The sequence below is a fragment of the Sus scrofa genome, chromosome 13 (genome assembly GCF_000003025.6).
Source record: "Sus scrofa isolate TJ Tabasco breed Duroc chromosome 13, Sscrofa11.1, whole genome shotgun sequence".
Taxonomy (NCBI): domain Eukaryota; kingdom Metazoa; phylum Chordata; class Mammalia; order Artiodactyla; family Suidae; genus Sus; species Sus scrofa.
This window is the reverse complement of record NC_010455.5, coordinates 67252310-67269355: the sequence shown is the minus strand read 5'-3', so window position 1 is coordinate 67269355 and position 17046 is coordinate 67252310. Positions and strand designations below refer to the sequence as shown.

Sequence of the window (17046 nt, the reverse complement as noted above, 5' to 3'; positions counted from 1 at the left end):
GGACTGTGGGTAAGTTCTCTTTGCATTGAGCTCCTGATCTAAATGGCTCTCCAGCCCAGAGCAGATCACCCTGAGTTAGCAGACAGTTCCACCTGGAACCCACACCCTAGTCCTTCATCCCGAGCCTCCCCTTTGATTGGAATTACCAGGCCTTGGCTCAGTCCCTGGATTCCATGTCGGGAAAGGCTGGTGGTTCAGTCTACAGTGACCACTTGAGTGGAATTCCCTGTTTGTTGAGGATGTGCTAGTCCAGTCCTTCCCCCAGTTCCCAGTTCCACATTGGAACTGCTGGCGATGCCCAGAAGGCCTTCCTTGGTCTGTCTGCCATAGCATCTCTGGTTAGTGTTGGTGTCTTAACATGCCACAGGCGGGAAAGGCTATTGCTAATGGGAATCTCAGAAGCCAAAAGCCACAAGACTGGCGGACATGGATTGAGCAACTTAAAGGCTGTCAGAGCACTCACCATTGAACTCCAACACTCCTGTGTTAGAATAATTTGGTCACAGAATGGGTTAGATTGACACTAGTCACCCACCACCCTCCAGAAAATTTCCGTGCATCCAGGTACACTGCAAAACAAGATGCAATCCCTGACTCAGAGAACATGCCTTTTAGGTATTAATTTGGTTCCAAGAGACCCAAGGCTTAGCTAGAGAAATGGAATCCTAAAGTTCCCAAGAACTGAGCACACCACTTGGCACATCTGCTTCTTTATGGCTAAGAACTGAAGTTCCAGGAGCTGTGGATATCTACAAAATTGGCAGACTCTAAGACAACCTAGGATTATAATGGCCATCATGAGGAATGTTCCAAGTGAATATCAATTAGGAAATGCATTTGAAACAAGGGCTCCCAAATCGAAAAAACAGAATAGGTTACCTAATTTAGTTGTCATGCAGAAGCCTCCAAAGGCTTCAGAACTCCAAAATAGCTTCATTAAAAGAGAAGTTGCCAAAGATGAATGAAAAGTTAAAGGTATAAGATGCACATAAAACAAAAGACTGTGAGACTGACATAACTCATACTGTTCCCCTGTATCCCTCTTTATTTGCCATCTTAGCTGAGCACCATGGCCAAAGTCAAGGGGGGGGGGGGGCAGAAGTGTTCAGCCACTGCCCTCTCCTCAGCTTCCTTTCCCTTCTGCTGATTTCGGTCTCTGCCTGGGGCTGGAACGACCCAGACAGAATATTGTTGCAGGATGTAAAGACTCTTACCCTCCACTAGGACCACTTCACTAGACCACTATGCCCTCCACTGCACCGCTTCCTGTGGGTTGGATCCAATCCCACAGTGAAATGTGTTGGGGGCCCAGCCAAATGTCATGCTTGTACCCCCAAATTCATACAGTGTCAGAACAAAGGCTGGAATGGTTACAATGTACAGTGGGAATGTACAACCTATTTAGATACTGTGTACAAATTTGTAAAAACTCTGATGAACTGTGGAGGCTTTGACGCCTCTGAAGACCAGTGTATACTAAGAGGTTCCTGTAGCTTGGAGTATAACTCAGATTACATGGAAATTGGCCTGAAGACATTGAGAGAGTTTGGGGAAAACCATAGCTTTAACTCTTTCTCTGATGATTCTAAGTTGTATTTAGGATTCTAAGTGAATCCTTCTGTAGTGGGGAAGATTCTGGTAATGGGAATTACTTTGAGGAAAAAGTAGACATCTAGAAGGTTGCTGTGAATGACTGTGTGCTGACAAAAACACATGAAACTCCATATTCACTTTAAAAACTGAAGTATAGTTGACTTACAATATTATATTAGTTTTGAGTGTACAACATACCGATTGAATATTTTATATATTATTTTCCATTTCAAGTTATTGTAAATTATTGGCTATATTCCCTGTACTGTACAATATATCTTTTTAACTTATTTTATACATAGGATTTTTAATCTCTTAATGCCCTCCCCCATCTCGTTGATCTCCCCTCCCCTGCCCCCACTGGTAACCACTAGTTTGTTCTGTCAGTCTGTTTCTCTCCCTCTCTCTTTTTTTTTTTTTTTTTTTTTTTGGCTGTTTTTGGGCCGCACCCACAGCATATGGAGGTTCCCAGGCTAGGGGTCTAATTGGAGCTACAGCTGCCAACCTACACCACAGCCACAGCAATGCAGGATCCAAGTCTTGTCTGTGACCTACACCACAGCTCACAAAAACACCAGATCCTTAACCCACTGAGTGAGGACAGGAATCGAACCTGCAACCTCATGGTTCCTAGTCAGATTTGTTTCCACTGCGCCACAAGGGGAACTCCTGTTTCCATGTTGTTATATTCATTCCATCATTTGTTTTCTTTTTTAGATTCCACATATATGTGATAACATACAGTATTTGTCTTTGTCTGACATTTCACTGGGCATAATACTCTCTAGGTCCATCAATGTTATTGCAAATGGCAGAATTTCATTCTTTTTATGCCTGAGTAGTGTTCCAGTACACACACACACACACACACACACACACACACACATTCATGCACCACATCTCCTTTATTCATTCTTCTTATGGACCATATTCATTTTTTTAAAGGAGGTTAAGTTCAAAAGTTTCAACAAATATCTTCTAATACCAAAATCATGCAGTTCTCTGTGGAATTGCCAGTGCTGTTGTGCAGTCTGTTTCAACCTTACATTAAAATGACAGAGAAACAAAAGAAGACCACCTGAGGCTGCCCAGGTGGTCCTCTCCAGGGACCTTTTGCATCTTGGTCAAGGGTTGAACAAAGAATTAAAGAATTTTCTAAACCCAGGGAGGATCCCCAAAAATTTTCTAAAGAGTTTAGAGTCCTTTTGAGGCCCATGGCCCTAGACTGCCAGGTCTTCATCAGCTTGTGCACATGCTATAGGGCCTGGTAAAGCCCAAAATGGATGCGGAAAGCAGAACGGCATGACCCTGAGGATAACATTTGAACATCTCAGTCTTCGATGTGGTTTCCTTGTGGACCAGAAAAAGCTTGCAAAATAGCAACCCATCTCTTAAAAGTCAATCCTAGAGTCTTCCCTGCCTGCACTAATTGGTCTATTATTCAAACATGCAAACAAAAGGAAGATGAATCTGCCGCAGACTTTAAAGCCCATCTGGAAGCTCTCTTCCTACAACATTCAGGGATCCACACAATAAATGATGCCACTCAACCTGTGCTAGCTGCTCTATTTGTAAATAGATTATCTCTTAAGATCAGTGGATTGATAAATGGCAGAAAATAGCATGGGAGGCCACGGGTCTGACCATAGCTGAGCACTTTGAAAGGACTTTGGAATAAGACTGTAAACCAGGGTCCATCAAGCTATTAGCCTTAGAGCTGCAACAGCTCCAAGGCCAGAAACCTAAAACAATACATAGGCCTCTCCCATGACACCCTGTGAGGAGTCTGTCATCCAAATGTTGGCTCATGGGTCAATGGCTCATGCATAATCAACTGGGACACTGCAAAAAAGATTTTCTTTAAAGGTTTTATGAAAATTCTTCCACATCAACCTGATGCCCCAAATCTACCACTGAAGAACTCCCACACGGGCCCCTCACAGGGTTGATGGGTCTCCAAGGGATTTTTCGGTAACCTGCTCCACTATTCCCTCAAATGGCCAAGGGAAACTAAAATTAAATTTAATGGAAAACCTGGAGTTCCTGTCGTGCTGCAGCAGAAACAAATCAGACTAGGAACCATGAGGTTGTGGGTTCAATCCCTGGCCTCACTCAAGTGGGTTAAGGATCTGGCATTGCCATGAGCTGTGGTATAGGTTGCAGATGCGGCTCGGATCTGGTGTTGCTGTGGCCGTGGAAGCTGTAGTTCCCATTAGACCTCTAGCCTGGGAACCTCCGTATGCCTTGGGTACGGCCCTAAAAAGCAAAAAAAAAAAAAATTAATGGAAAACCATGCCGAATTCTTCTAGACACTAGAGCCTGAAGATGGGATCCTGGGAAAACTGACAGAAGCCAGTGAATGGGTGAGACTTCTTCCCCAAATCAGCCCTCCTGAATCTCTCTGCCTGTGGTGCTTGGTTGAGAAAGGAAAATACAGTTTCACACTGTCCCTTTCCAAATACATACCCACTGGTTATCGATCCTTTCTCTCCAAGGGACAGCTGTAACCTTGTTTGCTTTGTTTTGTGTCTTGAAAGCTTGGTTAGGGGCCTCAAAATATGACTGGACAGAAATGTAGGTTACACCTAATGTACAGCTAGATATGACAGGACAGAAACGTGGACTGAACTCCCTTTGTGGCTAGGGTCTACTGCCAGCCCTCAGGGGAACTGTCTAAGTCCTTTCTTGGCTATCTTTGGGAGTGGCTCTGGATCTTGGGAGGGTATTATCTTTTGCACCCTTCTTGCAGACACCTCTTGGGTCTATGGGGTTGTTCAGTACCACCAGAAATATTTACTGTTTGCCCCAGCTGAAACCTGACAAGGTATTTGAAAGGATTTTTCAACGTAGCTGTGTTGTCAGAAGTTGGCCAAATTGAAAGCTGATATTCAGAACCTGAGAGGAATGGTTTTTTAGGCCTCTTCTCCTAAGCTAAATGTATCTAGAGGGAATGTAAAACCTTCTGAAGCTCTTAGTGAAAGATTTACTAAAACATTCCAAAGACAAACAGCCCTATATCCAGAACACAGAATTCATTTAATTTACATCTTAGTTGGAAATCTGCTCCCTGATATGAAGAAGCAAAGTGAAGATAGTGCAGTTGGCAGGGCAGATCAGCCCTAGATATCACTTAGGCTACAACCCATTCTTCTTCTTCTTCTTTTTTTTTTTTTTTAAATTGCACATCACTCCTTTATTATACTGATCTGGAAAAAAGATTTAGTACAGTTATGCTCAAATGAGTACCTAGCCCAAATGATGGGCTGAGCAACTGTAACATGATTCAGAACTCAGGCACAGTGAAAGTCACACTTAGACGTAATCAAGAGGCATTCCACTGCCATAAAACAATAAGGCAGGGAGGAGATTCTAAAACACATAGCAGGATGAACTCCTACCTCTTAGGAGTCAAGTTTATCCTGTGATGGTATAAGGAATGGCTTATTTTCTGATGACCACATGTGGGAATATTTCAACCACCACTAAAAACCCCACAAGGGTTTTTTTGTATATATATGTATGTATGTGTGTGTGTGTGTGTTTGTATATATATGTATGTATATGTGTGTGTGCGTGTGTGTGTGTATACTTTTTTGTAAAAGTAAATGCTACACACAAACATTCAGGATCGATCCCAATCTTTTGGAGTAAGGGAGGAAATGTTTGTTTGAATCACCGTGCAGGTTATATTTGTCTTTCACTGGAATGACTAGAACCCCTAGTCACTTGAATAGAACAGTGCCCAGCTGCCTCCTGAAAACATAAATAGGCTCTCTTGCTTCTCCTCATTGGTCACACCTTCATGGTTCCTCCCTATCCCCTACTCAGACAGGTCCTTAGTAATAAACAAACTGGCAAACCCCCTAGCTCCTACCTCTCAACACTCTTGGATAAGTCTTCCCTCGGCCTGGACTGAGGGCCATGCCCCAAGGTGCTGTTCTGACTAGGCTGTATGAAGGGAGTAGGTGCAAGAGATAAAATAGCTAAAATGAAATTGGCAGCCAGTGGTCCCCATCTGCAGCTACAACTTAAGATGCCTACAGATGTCATCAGTGTAACATGTGCAGGGAAGAGGTACAAAGGAATGGGACGGGGTGGGTGGGGGGCCGGGAAGGGACTCCTTGGGAAAGTAATCTGCTTCTGCTTCTAGCCCTCATTTCTTGGCCTTGCCCTGGGCAGCCACAGCCTCCATGGCTTTATGCACGGTCTCTACATCGCCCAGGAACTGCATGGGCTTGATGGGCTTCAACTTCGTGTCCAATTCATAAACAGTGTGAATGCCAGTCGGCAGGTTCAGCTCCATGATCGCCTCTTCAGAGAAATCCTCCAGATGCTTGACGATGCCCTGAAGGCTACTGCCATGGGCTGCAATCAGTACCCATTTCCCCTCCTTGATCTGGGGAGCTATTTCCTCATTCCAGAAGGCAGAGCTCTGGCAATAGTGTCCTTCAGACTCTCATAGGAGGGCAGCTGATCCTCAGTGAGGTCTGCATATCTGCGATCCTTACTGATGTTGCTGTAGAAGGGATGGTTGGGCTCCATTGGAGGTGGTGGGACATCATAGGAGCGCCTCCAGATCTTTACCTGGGCCTTGCCATACTTGGCAGCAGTTTCTGCCTTATTGAGGCCAGTCAGACCCCCATAGTGTCGCTCATTAAGGTGCCAGATCCTCACCACTAGCAGCCACATTTGGTTAATGGCATCCAGCACTGTCCAGAGGGTCTGATTTGCTCTCTTCTCACTGAGGTGAAGCAGATGTCAAACTCATAGCCAGCATCTCACAGCACCTGCCTGCTGCGCTTCACCTCCTTGTGCCCCGCTGGGCTCAGGTCCGTGTGGCACCAGCTGCTGAAGCGGTTCTCTGGTTCCACGTGCTCTCACCGTGCTGGTTCATCACCAGCTTGTAGGCAGCTGCGATGGCAACTCGGGGTGCGCGTAGGCTGGGACTCACCAAGATTCCGGAGTCTCCGCCAAGCTCCTACACGCTGGCGCCCTACCGCCTACAACCCATTCTTTAAAGAAGGAAAACAACTATTGCTTTCATATTTTTGCAAAACCAAAAATACGCTCTAGAAACAATTCAAAGTCCACCTATCTTTACCATCTCCAATTCCTAAGACTGAAAAAGAAAGGAGAAAGAAGCTTTTTAGAAATACAAACTGTCATAGAAACTCCCTTGCCCCAAATCTAGTCCACAGCTTCATAAGATTACTTGCCAAGGACGAATACAAGTCTTAAGAGTCTCCTCCAAAAATATTAGTAGAAAAACATTTGGCCATCTGAGCAAGTAAACTTAATTTGTTCCAACCACAAAAAGAAAGAAAGAAAAAAAAGACACCTGTGAGAAAGCATATGCTTCTAGAGGCTATTCACATATTCATAAATTTGCCAATCTAGAGAACATTAGTGCGAGAGACAGTGTTTACTTCTTAGTTTTCACTGGAGTTTAAAGATTACAAGCGTTAAGAATTCTAACCAGCATATATAATTAAAACCAATTAGAATTAATAAGGATGAAAGGAAGTCGGCGCTTATGAAAATTAGGTAAAGAAAGTAAAATAATTGATCCAGGCTGAGGAAGAAGAAAAACATAGAACAAAATATGAAGGATATTTTTAAAAACTTGTGTAAGATTTGTGGGAGAGGAATCTTAGGAAAGGAATCTTATGTGTTGTCTAAGACTGGAATGAATTTCTTTAAATTAAAGAGGGATTTTAAATTAAAGCACACTTGTAAAAAATCTGAATTTCTCAGCTTTTTTTGTTTGACTATCAGTCTGCACTTGATAAGAAAGATACTGTGAAACATTTTTCTTTACCTTTTGAGTAATCTATCTAAAAAGCAAAGATTTTACGTCTTACCGAAAGAATTTCCTGTGCTTCATGTTGTCTTAATCAGGTATTCAAATATTTAAGAAAACTGAGTTGTCTCAATGGTAAAAGAGCTAAGTTTTGCTTATAGCATGTAATCTTTTGTATTTGCCTTTGAAATCTTGTATTATCACTTTGCTTAAATAGATAACTAAGTATTGTTTCATGAGGGCATTTGTCCCTATTTAGTCCCTATTTAGTCAAACGTCAAAAATGTTTTATAGTTTTTACCAACTTCCTCAAATCAAATTCTAAAAGAAGTCTTTTTTCATTTTTAAAATTGTATTGAAGAATAGTTGATTTACAATGTTGTGATAATTGCTGCTGTACAGCCAAAGTGATTCAATTATATATATATACACACTTTTTTTTGGGATTCTTTTCCCTCATAGATTATCACAGAATATTGGGTAGAGTTTCCTGTGCTATAAAGCAGGTCCCCATTGGCCAGTCATTTCATATACTACAGTGTGCAAATGCCAGTCCCAAACCCCCAGTCCATCACTCCCCACACCTGCCCTTTGGTAACCATAAGTTTGTTTTCAAAGTCTGTGAGTCTTTAAAAGAAGTCTTTTTGGGAGTTCCCGTTGTGGCTCAGTGGTTAATGAATCCGACTAGGAACCATGAGGTTGCAGGTTTGATCCCTGGCCTTGCTCAGTGGGTTAAGGATCCGGTGTTGCCGTGAGCTGTGGTGTGGGTTGCAGACTAAGCTCGGATCCCGAGTTGCTGTGGCTCTGGCGTAGGCCGGTGGCTACAGTTCCGATTCGACCCCAGCCTGGGAACCTCCATATGCCAAGGGGTGGCCCTAAACATGGCAAAAAGAAAAAAAAAAAAAAAAAGAAAAAAAAAAAAGTCTTTTGACTGAAAAGTAACTTGGAGATATTCTAGAGGAATATCTCAGAGGAAATATTCTCTCTCCTCATAAAAAGGGAGAAGTCAAGCTAATTAGGCTTATTTGATATGTTAAATTATATGGGAAGCTTTGTTAATATTAAGCCTTACTTACATTGAATTCATAAAGGTATAAGTTGTAAATTCTATGAAATTCCTAAAATTCTGATATGTTCTGGTAAAATGCTATCAGTTATAATTCCAGTCATTATAGAGTTCCCTTGTGAGACAGCAGGTTAAGGATCTGGTGTCACTGCAGCGACTCGGGTTTGATTCCTTGCCTGAGAACTTCCATCTGCTGTGGGTGTGGCCAAAAAATAATTCTAGTCATTATCTTAAATATTGTATGTCACAGAAATAACCAAACTTCTTTGTCAATTGTATTATAATGAGGTCTAATCAGACCTTTAACTATGGCCATTATTAAAGTCTTTTGTCCTTTACAGGTAGTTACTGTTCTACTCTGATGCTATTGCAAAAGCAATATGCATGAAAAGGACCCTAACAATTATTTTTGACCACGGACACCAGGGCCAAATTAAAATGTTGAAACTTGGGTGCGTACTTTGCAATGAAGAAGTCCCCATCTGACATCTGTGTAAATACCAGAGACCTCAGAATCAAAGTGACTAGGAAGAGACGCAACCACCATTGAGGAAGACTGCCTCCTCACCAGACATCAGATCAAGAGGATCGAGCACGTTTCCTTCCACTCCTTCTTCCCTTGCTGACTAGCCTGTTGCTAATTCTCATACCTGGAAGCTCTTTATGATCCTTTCGTCCACCTTTTGCTTGGCTCTGGGCTGGAAAGATAACGGTTTGTATATCTTCAGCCATCGCTATGAAGGGTAAACTGACTTTTGGATTTGCTGTAATGCTGGTGATCGTGTAGTTCTGCCTGTCACACACTTCTCTTTGATGTCTAACATCTCAGCGTCTCCACCAAACTCAGCCTCTTCTCTGTTGTGTCAGACTCTCTGACCCTGGGAGTCCATTACCTTGTCCTGGTAGCAACCCCAAACCCAGGGAACCCTGCACCCAGGCTGTGTATAAGGAAAGGGACACAAGGCAAGGGGAAGCAGAATAAAACCTTCTGAGTGGTGTACAGACCCTTACATCATACTGGGCTCCCTGGCTGTCACCTTTCTAGTTCTGAGCCATAGATTCAAACCGGAATTATGAGGAGGCATTTGTGATTCAAATTTAGCTTCCTTTGGTAGATCTCCACCCCTTGAGAGGAGTAAATGCAAATGAGGCTGTGATCGGAAACCTCTCCTTAACGCTTGAAGATTTTGTAGAATCCTCTGGTAAAGCAATAGCGCCCCACAAAAATCCTTAAATTCTCTGGCCACAGTCTTTTTTTTTTTTTTTTTTTTTTTTTGTCTTTTGTCCTTTTGCTATTTCTTTGGGCAGCTCCTGCGGCATATGGAGGTTCCCAGGCTAGGGGTCTAATCGGAGCTGCAGCCACCGGCCTACGCCAGAGCCACAGCAACGTGGGATCCGAGCCGCGTCTGCAACCTACACCACAGCTCACAGCAACGCCAGATCGTTAACCCACTGAGCAAGGCCAGGGACCGAACCCGCGACCTCATGGTTCCTAGTCGGATTCGTTAACCACTGCGCCACGATGGGAACTCCACACAGTTGTTTTTGATAAAAGGCTAGCCCCTGATTCTCCTTTAGCTGAGCAAGGAGGTGCTTGTGTTATGACCAACACCACTTGCTGAAACTGGATTAATACTTCTGGAGAAACTGAAACTCAGCTATGTAAGATCGCTGAACAAGGCACTTGGCTTAAGAAATTGACTCTATTCTTTGAAGTCTTTAGGAACATGGCTCTGAAGTACACTCCAGACACTGGGAATTATCCTGCTTATAATAATCACAGTAGTTCCCCTGGTGCATTGTAGTCTCTTAAAAGATTGAAATTCATGTTTGCAGCTACCAGCCACCAAGCAAATGACCTCCCTAAGACTAGCATGTCAGAAAAGGAAGGATGAGAAGGGCCGACTTTAAAGAATATAAACGTGACATTTTGACCTGGGAATACCATAGAGATTCCCCAGAAAGATGTCATCACTTGTAAATTCCACACAGAGGGTCAGTGAAAACTGTGAGAACTCCAGAGAGGTAGCTGAGAGTCTAATTTTTTTTTTTTTTTTTTTTTTTTTTTTTTTTTTTTTTTTTTTTTTTTTTTTTTTTTTTGGATTTTCCAGCTAGGGTATCGAGCTGTAGCCCCAGCCACCAACTCGGATCGAGCCGCTGCAACCCACAGCTCACGAACGCCAGATCGTTAACCATGACAGGAGGACGAACGCAACTCATGTTCTAGTATCGTTAACTGGCAGAGGAACTAATGCTTTAAATTTTTATTGCATTTCTCAGTTAGGCTGTGAGTTTAATCAAAAGAAGGGAATTGTTAAAAAAAAAAAGACAATAGACCCAAATGGGAGTCACTTACACTAGGCCCCACATAACCAAACTGAGACTAATACCTACCTTTATCACAGTTTAAACCTCTCTTGGGAATGGAAACTTAAACCAGTCAATCAAGAATTACCTGGTCTGGAGTTCCCGTCGTGGTGCAGTGGTTAACGAATCCGACTAGGAACCATGAGGTTGCGAGTTTGATCCCTGCCCTTGCTCAGTGGGTTAACAATCCGGCGTTGCCGTGAGCTGTGGTGTAGGTTGCAGAGGCAGCTTGGATCCCGCATTGCTGTGGCTCTGCTGTAGGCTGGCAGCTACAGCTCCGATTCGACCCCTAGCCTGGGAACCTCCATATGCCACGGGAGTGGCCCAGAAATGGCGAAAAGACAAAAAAAAAAAAAAAAAAAAAGAAAAAAGAATTACCTGGTCAGCACCAGTGAGGTCATCTGCTTGAAAGAAACCTGTCATCCTCTATAGGAAGGTGACCTTGTCATCATCAATCCACTTTTTGCTGGTATAACTTCCATGTCCCCCTGCCCCTTTCTGCCTGTAAGTCTTTCATTGTGTACAGCTCCTTAGAGCTCCCTTTTATCTGCTATATGAGATGCTACCCAAATCATGAATTGTCAAATAAAGCAAGTATGATCTTCAAAAGTTACTCAGCTAAGTTGGTGCAGCCACTATGGAAAACAGCATGGAGGCTCCTCAGAAAACTAAAAATAGAATTACCATATGATGCAGCAACCCTACTCCTAAGTATATATCCAGACAAAACTATAATTCAAAAAGCTACATGACCCCAATGTTCATTGCAGCACTATGCACAATAGTCAAGACATGGAAACAATCTAAATTTCCCATGACAGATGAATGGATTAAGATGTGATACATACACAATGGAATACCACTCAGCCATAAAAAAGAACGAAATAATGCCTTTTCAGCAACATGCATGCAACTAGAGATTCTCATGCTAAGTCAGAAAGAGGAAGACAAATATCATATGATATCACTTACATGTGGAATCTAAAATCTGGCACAAATGAAACTCTCTACACAACAGGAACAGACTTGTAGACATAGAGAACAGACATGTGGTTGCGGTGGGGGTGGGGGAGGATGTAAGCTATTATATATAGGCTGGGTAAACAACAAGGCCCTACTATATAGCACAGGGAACTATATTCAATATACTATGATAAACCATAATGGAAGAGAATACTTAAAAAAAGAATGTGTGTATGTATAAAATCAATCACTTTGGCTGTGCAATAAACATTAACATGACATTGTAAATCGACTATACTTCAATTTAAAAAATAAAATTTACTTAGTTGAATTTTGCTTTTTAACTTTGTTACAGAAGCAGTAGAAAGTTCTAAGTATTCATAAATATTCTTTTCATTCATTCATTCATTCATTCATCATTCAGCAATGACGTACCAGGCCCTCTTAGTAAAACACAGTTTCTGCTCATCATCTATTTGGGGACACAGATAATTAATACTTAGTTTAAAGGATCATACACCATGATCAAGTGGGATTTATCCCTGGGATGCAAAGATTCTTCAGTATCCACAATTCAATCAGTTTGATACACTTCAGCCAAAAAATGAAGAATAAAAGCCATATGATCATCTCAATATATGCAGAAAAAGCTTTTGAAAAAAATCAACACCCATTTCTGATTAAAAAAAAAAAAACTCTTCAGAAAGTGGGCATAGAGGGAACCTACCTCAACATAATAAATGCCATATATGACAAATCCACAGCTAACATCATCCTCAATGATGAAAAACTGAACACATTTCCACTAATATTAGGAGTGTCTGCTAACAAGGATGGCCATTTTTTACTACTGTTATTCAACATAGTTTTGGAAGTCCTAGCCATAGCAATCAGAGAATAAAAATAAACAAAAGGAATCCAAATTGGAAAAGAAGTAAAACTATCATTGTTTGCAGATGACATGATACTATACCTAGAAAATCCTAATAACACCACCAGAAAACTGTTCATCAGTGAGGTTAGAAAAATTGCAGGATACAAAATTAATACACAGAAATCGACGACATTTCTATATGCTAACAATGAAAGATAGAAAGAGAAACTAGGGGGAAAAAACCCCATTTGCCATTGCATCAAAAAGAATACAATACCTAGGAATAAACCTACCTAAAGAGACAAAAGACCTGAAAACTATAAGAAAGAAATCAAAGATGACACAAACAGGTGTAAAGATTATACCATGCTCATGGATTGGAAGAATCAATATTGTCAAAGTGACTATAATGCCCAAGGCCACCTACAGATTCAGTGCAATCTCTATCAAATTACCAATGGCATTTTTCACAGAACTAGAACCAAAAATTTTAAAATTTGTATGGAAACACAAAAGATCCTGAATACCCAAAGCAATACTGAAAAAGAGAGGAGGAATTAGGCTTCCTGACTTTAGACTATGCTACAAAGCTATAGTCATCAAAACAGTATGGTACTGGCACAAAAACAGAAATACAGGTCCCTGGAACAGGACAGAAAGCCAAGAAACAAACCCACACACCTACAGTCAACTCATCTGCAACAAAGGAGATAAGAATATACAACAGAAAAAAGACAGTCTCTTCAAAAAATGGTGCTGGGATAACTGGAGAGCTACATGCAAAAGAATGAAATTAGAACATGTTCTAATACCATAGACAAAATAAACTCAAAATGAACTAAAGACCTAAATATATGACTAGGGGAGTTCCTGTAGTGGCTCAGTGGTTAATGAATCCTACGAGGAACCATGAGGATGTGGGTTCATTCCCTGGCCTTGCTCAGTGGGTTAAGGATCCGGCGTTGCTGTGAGCTGTGGTGTAGATCGCAGATGCGGCTTGGATCTGGCGTTACTATGACTCTGGTGTAGGCCGGCAGCTACAGCTCTGATTAGACCCCTAGCTTGGGAACCTCCATATGCCGCAGGTGTGGCTCTAGAAAAGACAAAAAACAAACAAACAAACAGCAAAACAAAAAACTAGATACGATAAAATTCCTAAAGGTAAACATAAGCAGAACGCTCTTTGACATAAACTACAGCAATATCTGATTTGATCCACCTCCTAGAATAATGACAGTAAAACCAAAAATAAACGAATGATGCCTAATTAAAAAAAAAATGAAAAGAAAGCCTACAGAATGGGAGAAAATATTTTCAAACAATGAAACCAACAAGTGCGTAATCTTCAAAATATACAAACAACTCATACAATTCAATAACAAAAAAACAGACAACTCAATTGAAAAATGAGCCAAACACCTCAATAGACATTTCTCCAAAGACATACAGATGGCCAGTAGGCACATGAAAAAATGCTCAGCATCACCAATTATTAGAGAAATGCAAATCAAAACTAGAATGAGGTACCACCTCACACCAGTCAGAATGGCCATCATTGATAAGTCTACAAATAACAAATGCTGGAGAGGCTGTGGAAGGAAGGGAACCCTCCTACACTGTTGGTAGGATTGTAAATTGGTACAACCACTATGGAAAACAGTATGGCAGTTCCTCAGAAAATGAAATATAGACTACCATATCATCCAGAAATCCTACTCCTGGGTATATATCCAGAAAAAACTTTCACTGAAAAAGATACAGGCACCCCTATGTTAACTGCAGCACTGTTCACAATAGCCAAGACATGGAAACAGCCTAAATGTCCAATGACAGATGATTAGATTAAGGAAGATGTGGTACACATATACAATGGAATATTACTCAGCCATAAAAAGAGAACCAAATAATGCCATTTGCAGCAACATGAATGAAAATAGAGATTCTCATACTAAGTGAAGTAATTCAGAAAGAGAAAGACAAATATCATATTATAGTCTTTATATGTGGAATCTAAAATATGGCACAAATGAACCTCTCTACAAAATAGGAACAGACTCACAGACATAGAGAACAGACCTGTAGTTGCCAAGGGGGAGGAAGGAGAGAGTGGGATGGACTGAGAGGCTGAGTTTAGAGATGCAAACCATTACATTTAGAGTGGATAAGCAATGAGATCCTACTGTATAACAAAGGGGACTATGTCCAATCTCTTGGGATAGAACATGATGGAAGATAATCTGAGAAAAAGAATATGTATGTGACTGGGTCACTTGCTGGCACAGCAAAAATTGGCACAAAATTTTAAATCAACTACAATTTAAAAAAAAAACAAACGCCTGGGAAGTGGGATCAAGATGGTGGAGGAGTAAGATGTGGTACTCACCTCACAAACACATCAAAAAACCCATTTACATGTAGAAGAATTGGCACAGAACAGCTACTGAACACTGACAGAAGATCTTAAACCTCCAAAAAGGGCAAGAAACCCTCCACAAAACTGGGTAGAATGAAGGGGTAAAAAAGAGAGAGAAAGAGGAGAAAAAAAAAAAGGGAATCGGGATGGGACCAGCACACCTGAGAGAGAGCTGTGAAAGAGGAAAGGAACTCACACCCTGGGAGGCCATGGTCCTGGAGGGGGAACCTCAAAGCCTCAGAGAAAAGCTCAGCAGCTAGACTGAGGAGGGCAAAACAGAAAGAGAGCCACAGAGACCATCACTATCAACATCCCTGGACAACACAGCCTGAGACACTCAGGAGGGGGCTGGGTGCTGAGACTCAGGCTTCAGAGGTCAGTTCTAAGGAGAGGACTAGGGTTGGCTGTGTGGAGAAAGGCTGAGGGGATAGGAAGTAGTGTGCCATGGGCTGGTGAGCACAGGAGGAGGGTTGGGCCTACAGGAGAAGCAAGGCACCACTGATGGGGAGGGTGAGAGGAGGAGGGGCAGGACTGCCATAGGAATATCTTTCTCTGTGCACACATGGGCTCTCAGGTGGTAGGGCACCTCTTGCATGGGTTATGAGTGGTAGGGGCAATCTCAGACTCCAGAGCTGGGCATGACCCACCACCAATAGGCGTCCGTGAATAGACACTACCTGCAGCCCCAATTGCCTCTAGGGTCACTGCAGAGGAGGGTAGTGCAACCTAGCACCACTGGTTGCCCTCACTCACCTGGGAATGCACACACCCTGCTGTTGCCACTGTCAAAGGCTCTAGGCACCACCTACACCTCCCTGAGGGTCACTGCTACTTCCCAGGGCCCTGCAACCAGGAGCAACCTGCACCACCTCCCCACAGGTCCTCACCATTGTCAAGGGCCTAGCAACCAGGCACTGGCTACTGGCCCTGCCCATTGCCTCATTTTCTTGGAAACAACTGCAGGCCTTACACCAGCACACCCCCTATCAAGGGGCTAACAGCCTGCACACACTGAGAAAAGAGACAGCAAGTATCCAAACCAAAAGCAGCCTCCATGTCAAAAAACAAAACAAAGCAAAAAAACAAAAAACAAAAAACCAATAAGCCCTCACAAATTACCCAGGGGCACCCTCACATATAAATAGCCCTCTGAGACCACAGTAGTTGTTTTTCCTAAACTTATAGAATAAGAAAAATATAAGCAAAATGAAGAAGCTCAGTGACCATTCTCAGTTAAAAGAACAGTAAAATTCCCCTAAAGGAGCAAACAAAGAAACAAACCTATGCAGTCTAACAGATATTGAGTTCAAAAAGGAGATAGTGAAAATACTGAATGAATTAATGCAGATTACTTTAGAAAGGAACTAGAAAATATAAAGAGGAGCCAAGAAAAATTACAAAATTCATTTGCAGAGTTGCAAGCTGAATTAAAGGCATTGAAGAACAGAATGAATAATGCAGAGGAACAAGTAAGTGACTTGGAAAATAGAATAATGGAAATCACCCAATCAGGACAGCAGGCAGAAAACCAAATGAAAAAAACATGAAAGCAAAATAAGAAATCTATGGAATAATTAAAAGTGGACCAATCTACACATAATAGGAATTCCAGAAAGTGAAGAAAAAGGGGATTGAAAATATATTTGAGGCTGAAAACATTTTAAATCTAAAGGAAACAGATGTCAAGATACAAGAAGCACAGAGGGCCCCAAAAAAGTTGAACCCAAACAAACCCATGCCAAGGCATAATATAATAAAAATGGCAAAGATTAAAGATAAGGAGAGAATTCTAAAGGCAGCGAGAGAAAAACAAAGAAGTAATTATAAGGGAACCCCCATAAGGCTATCACCTGATTTATCTACATAAACATTATAGGCCAGAAGAGAGTGGCAAGATATATTCAAAGTTCTAAAAAGAAAATTTCCACCCAGCAAGGTTACCATTTAAAATAGAAGGAGAAATAAAGAAT

At 41.8% G+C, this 17046-nt stretch overlaps 1 protein-coding gene and 1 pseudogene across 1 annotated transcript in view; both read right to left on the bottom strand.

Moving 5' to 3' along the window:
* HRH1 (histamine receptor H1) overlaps positions 1-17046 on the bottom strand; it is a 201914-nt gene that overhangs the window by 141819 nt on the left and 43049 nt on the right. The gene's annotated exons all lie outside the window — the stretch shown is intronic.
* LOC100524527 lies at positions 4771-15287 on the bottom strand (annotated as a pseudogene).